This window comes from Aulonocara sp. 'chitande type north' Nkhata Bay, linkage group LG22, assembly GCF_057382095.1.
Source record: "Aulonocara sp. 'chitande type north' Nkhata Bay isolate Kocher_YH1m ecotype deep benthic linkage group LG22, A_spYH_male_GT1.1, whole genome shotgun sequence".
Classification (NCBI taxonomy): Eukaryota; Metazoa; Chordata; class Actinopteri; order Cichliformes; family Cichlidae; genus Aulonocara; species Aulonocara sp. 'chitande type north' Nkhata Bay.
In genome coordinates this window covers 12987744-12993596 of record NC_141364.1, presented here as the reverse complement: position 1 = coordinate 12993596, position 5853 = coordinate 12987744, and the positions used below count along the sequence as shown (strand labels likewise).

Below are 5853 nucleotides of genomic sequence, written 5' to 3'. Positions count from 1 at the left end.
TTGCTTAATGAAAATTTGTTTAAAATTCATGACATGAAGTGTGGGTTTAATGATAAAGGTTTGAGCTTTTACATGCTGCTGTCTTACAGCTCTAAATTGGTCAGCAGTAAGGGAAGTAAAATAATTGGATGCTTAGAGTCTTGGAATCGTTCTGTTCTCTGGTTAAGTGTTTACAGAGGTGGAAAGCCTGGCTAGTTCAGTTGGAACCCCATATATCTCAGAGATGTGAAAACATGTTAGCCGTGCAATAAGCGGTCCAGCGTCTACCCCGACTCTCATCCTATGGTAGCTAGAATATGCTCCATTACCCATGAATCAGAATTGGATAAATGAAAGAGGATGGTTGGATGAATGAATGGATGAATGGATTCTGTATCCTCTGGACTAAAGATGAGACAGACCATCTCAACTGTTGTAAGCGTTCAGTTCAAAAGGTTGCATGTCTGATGGTATGGGAGTTCATCAGTGCTCATGGAATTGTCAGCTTGCACGTTTGGAAAGGGACCATCAATGCATTACGAACATTGCATCCTATACTCCAAACAGACGGGGTGCTGTGGGGTAGTAGTCAAAGCAGGGAAGCCTAGACCTCTTTACTTTACTTTATTGATAAACATAAAACAGTACAATCAAATATACAGCACAAGTCTAATTAAAAGCTAGTCTAAATTAAGGAGTCTTAAGATGATGTTTAAAAGAATAAATACAATCCAGGCAATGTAGAGATGCAGGGAGAGAATTCCACAACCTGGGGACCACTGCTCTAAAAGATCGAATACCTCTCTCTCACCAGTCACCTCACCCATCTTTTTTGGAGAAACCTCAAGGAGTTCCCACATCGGTCGATAGATGTAACCTCTCCAGTGTGTCCTGGGTCTACCCCAGGCCTTCTCCTGATTGGACATGCCCGGCCGAAACCCCTTAACGTTATGCCTCAAGTAGCTCCTTTCTAAGTGTAAGAGGGAGGATAAGAAGGACAGACGCAACAACATTGTCATCCCCGTGTAGCCGGTGTATCGGAAAAACTCAGGAGAGTTTTCTCCAAGCATGACATCCCAGTGCATTTCAGACCCAGCAACACGCTCAGACAAAAACTGGTTCACCCGAAAGACAAAACTCCAAAACACAGACTTAACAATGTGGTGTATGCAGCGAGGAATGCCCAGACCTCTACATTGGAGAGCCCAAACAGCCACTTCACAAGCGCATGGCACAACATAGAAGAGCCACCTCCACAGGACAAGACTCAGCAGCCAATCTGCATCTTAAGGATAAAGGACACTCTTTCGAGGATGCCAATGTTCACATTTTGGACAGAGAGGACAGATGGTTTGAAAGAGGAGTGAAAGAAGCCATCTATGTCCACTGTGAGCGACCGTCTTTGAACAGAGACGGTGGTTTACGTCACCAACTCTCTGCTATCTATAATCCAGTTTTGAGTTCCCTCCCCAGACGCCTTAACGCCCACTCACATCCTGGGCCCTCTGACCTCAGGAATTCGCATGATAAGGTGGGGCCAGGTTTCACAATGAGCTCACCCGAAACTCTGGCTGATTGGGACCCACACCCAGTTTCACACCTTGGCTCAGGCGATTAGAGGATCATCAAGGGGTCCTTTTGTCCCTCTGTGGGGGGATACTCCCACTAGGTTTAAATCTGGGACTCCCCACCATTTGACCTTAGAACTGAAGAAGCTTCTCGGATGAGAGGTGAAATGTCTTGAAGCAACTTAAAGAAGTCCAGACGCTTTTCTTTGCAAGCTCCTTTGACTATGATGACCTGGATGACTGAGAACCTTCACAGACATAATTCAAGGCTTTAAATTATTGTAGGAATATTTGTGCTTTGTGATTGTGTGTTGTGAGAAGCATGGCACCTGGCTTGTTCAGTTGGAAGACCATGCACCTCATGGATGTGTGTTCAAGCCCCTTGGTGAGTGAAGATTTGTCATTTAATGGAACGATTTAGTGCAGGGGTCTCCAAGTTCAGTCCTCTACAGTTACTGTCCTGCAGCAAACACAGAATGGCTGAATTATCTCTTCATTATGCCATCACATTTGGCAAAGGCCTGGTTACAATCCACTCATTAGATTCAGATGTGCTGGAACAATGATGCATCTAAAAGCAGCAGGATATTAGCCCTCCAGGATTGGAGTGGAGACCCCTGATTTAGTGGAAAAGAAAACTGGCTTTCAATTGCGATAAGGACTCTTACACGCTTAACACAAATAGTACTAGATCAGTGACATGATTGGGTAATAGGAGCATCTTAGAGAAGCAGAGCTTCTGAGAAGATGACCATGCAGTATTTTAGAGGAATCCAGTGAAACTGAGGAAAGACTGGAACGATTTGTTCTACGGAAGAGATTCTGGCAGTGACATGAGCCTCTGCATTGTAAACCAGATGAAGTACATGGATATGTTGTTCATAAGTCAGAGGTGGACTACGGTACTTCATTACACAATGGACCCCAGCTTTCCAAGTGGCTTTAGTCAGCTTTGGCAAATGCACCAGAACTGCCAACAGTCATTTATGTGTTTTAAAGAAAGGTGTGGGTTCAAATCCCATTTTTGACAAAGATTTTGTCTTTAGATTTCATTAAAGTTTCCTGATGAAAGTTTGAAACTCATAACATGAAGTGCAGTTTGAAATCCTACATTTTATGATTTCATCTTGCATGTGCTACTGTCTTGCCTGATGACCAACATTTAAAGAACTTAATCAAAAACTTTTTAAATGACAGTGAGAGACTTTACTTTGAATGTTTGACTTGGATTTTATCTTGACTTAGCTATCATCCACAAATTACAAATACAGCTAAACTTGTGAACAGGCATTACTTTGTGATTAATGTTCTACTAGTCAGAGGTGGTCTAAGATACTGGACTCAAGTATGGATTTGCACTTCCCAAGTGTCTTTGGCTGACTTTGGTAAATGACTTGGCAAAGACCTGCTGAAGTCACTTATGCTTTTTAAATAGAGTAGTGGGTTCAAATCCCATTCCTGACAACCATTTTAAATTTTGATTTAGATCAAGTTGCTTAATGAAATAAAGGGAGTAAAATAATTGAGGGTTTTTGTTGAAAGCGTTGCAACTTTCTGTTTGGTGGTATTTTTCCGCTCATTTTATTATTAATGAGCTTTGCACCAAGAAGAAGGGAATATTCCTCGATCACATGCATATTCTGTACTGTGGATAACCAGATATCATGAGATATCGCCACAGCATGTCTTCCAACAGTGCTATAAGGCATGCAAGATGAAACCTTTCAAATCACACTTCATCTCATTGATTTGAATTTGAACTTGAATAAAATCTAAATAAAAAAGCTTTGTCAGGCGTGGGATGTGAACCCACACTTTATTTTACAACACAAAAGTGCCTTCATGTTGATTTGGTTGCCTGTTCTTACCGAATCCAACCAAAGCCACTTGGAAAAGAGTGGTCCATTCTTGAATCTAGTATCTTGGACCATCTGTGACCCAGCACATGAAAGTCTTGACATCTTTGCATCAATGGGTTACTTAATCATAACTAACTCCAAGATATAGGTGGAAAAGACCCTTGTGTGAAATATAAATTCACTATAACCGTAAGATCCAGATAGACTTTTATGAGGAGCACTTTCAGATTGTACAACTGGGTGAGTAGTCTAGGATGTCATACTCAGTCTTTCCTCTCTAAATGATCTGCTGGACTCTGGATGGTTGTGTGTGTTGAACTCCTGCCAAAGTTTTGTCTCCAGATTTCATTCGTCATTAGATAAAAATGTATATTTAGATCTTATGTTCATGGCTAGGGGGCCATGTGAGAAACTTGAAATGTTGTGGATTGCCTAACCCTAACCACAGGGCTACTAAAGCCAAACAAGTGCACTTTCTCAAAATCCCATACTTAAAAATAACTCCTGTCAATGTTGAAACAGGCAAGTAATAAACTTTGTTACATTAAATTGTAACATCCGGATTGACTACCACTTTACCTGACTGTCACAATGGCCAAGTGTGCGATAAGGACGTGAGGATGGACTTGAAAATGATGGAGAGGCTTCAAATCACTTTTCCTGTTAGAGTTCTGGCTACAGTAGTGGGTAATTTCCTTTTGTAGGACACGTTGGATACTTTTAAGACTTTTCTTCCCCCAAATACAATCTGGCTAGCTCAGACAGCATAGCAGCCACCTCCTGTAGTCACCTCTTCTTGCCTGATAACAAACATTGAAAGAACTTAATCAAAAACTTTTTTAAATGACAGTGAGAGACTTCTATGTGGAGGACTTTTAGATTGTCAAAATGGAAGGAGGCACTCCTTCCTGACCAAAGGGACTTCTGCTCTGCTAATGGTCTTCAAATTTTATTCAAGTTCTGCAAATTTATTTTGTAAGTTGATGATATGAGGTCTATGTCCAGAGCTACAGAATCAACTTTTGGGGATTTAAAACATGCTTATTTCTTTACTTTGAATGTTTGACTTGGATTTTATCTTGACTTAGATATTGTCCACAAATTACAAATACAGCTAAACTTGTGAACAGGTATTACTTTGTGATTAATGTTCTACTAGTCAGAGGTGGTCTAAGATACTGGACTCAAGTATGGATTTGCACTTCCCAAGTGACTTTGGCTGACTTTGGTAAATGACTTCGCAAACAACTGCTGACGTCACTTATGCTTTTTAAATAGAGTAGTGAGTTCAAATCCCATTCCTGACAACCATTTTTTATTTTGATTTAGATCAAGTTGCTTAATGAAATAAAGGGAGTAAAATAATTGAGGGTTTTTGTTGAAAGCGTTGCAACTTTCTGTTTGGTGGTATTCTGCAACTGACACAACCTAGACCTGGATGTCAGAATTGGCACCAGATTGCCAAAGTTGCCTATAGTTTTTACCCCTAAGCTGTAAAAGGTTGAGAGGGTGTTGCTGTTACCCTTAGAGACACCCTTGGCAAACTGGTAGCAATCATTAAAGTTTACGGTGTAGCATCTTTTTTGCTACCTTTTCTGAAAATCTTGTGAACATGATACCTCAAAAAACCCCAAATCCAAGACATTTACAGAGAGAGGGGGGGTGGGGAGTTTGCAGTCTTTAATTTAAATAACTTAAATTACAAATTGCCTTTCGAGAAGTGGGATTTGAACGCATGCCTCCTTTTGGACACTATAAACCCGTCACACAAGACGGGTTTATAGTGTCCAAAGAGGGCTTCAAAATCCTCTTTCTGGAGACTGTCCAAATAGCAGGGACCAGCAATGTGAACGACAGTAACCTTAAGGTGCTTTAAATAGTAAGGTGGAGACCCTACAATATTATTGTGAAGTAAAACAATGCAGTTTTGTGTCACTTTCGTCTTTAAAGCATGTCACTCTGCACCAAACAGGCTTGACTTCAACTGGGCATATGCTAGCAAGTTTATCTGTCCCCACAGCCTTCTGGAGGCCAGCACCCTCACTCTCTTATTCTGTTTTGGGACAAGACTCTTACAGATCCCAGTATGGGTCTTGAATTTACAAACCTGAAATTAAGAGTTCAGGTGGAAAAGAGATGCTTTTTCACCTGATCCAGCTGAGCAGCAGCAGTGTATCTATAGCCCATACAAAAGGCTCTTATTTTTTGTGCTGTCAGTCAATGCAATTTTGTAATTTAACTTAATTGTATATATACAACTGTAGTGCATATAACTACTGATTCACCGATTCACTTTTTTAATCAGGAAGTGTTTGCAGACTGTATTACAATCTGCTAACAACCAAAGAGACCACATAGAAGCTTTTGTTGCAGCATCTTCTTTGCTTTAGATTTCACTTAGTATCAAAGTCAAAAACAGGAACAGCCCAGCTAGCTCAGTTAGCGGA

The 5853-nt window shown here is 40.7% G+C and overlaps 1 pseudogene; it reads left to right on the top strand.

The window, feature by feature from the left end:
- Positions 1-390: 390 nt before the first annotated feature.
- Positions 391-1597, top strand: LOC147303646 (uncharacterized; annotated as a pseudogene).
- The last annotated feature ends 4256 nt before the right edge of the window (positions 1598-5853 follow it).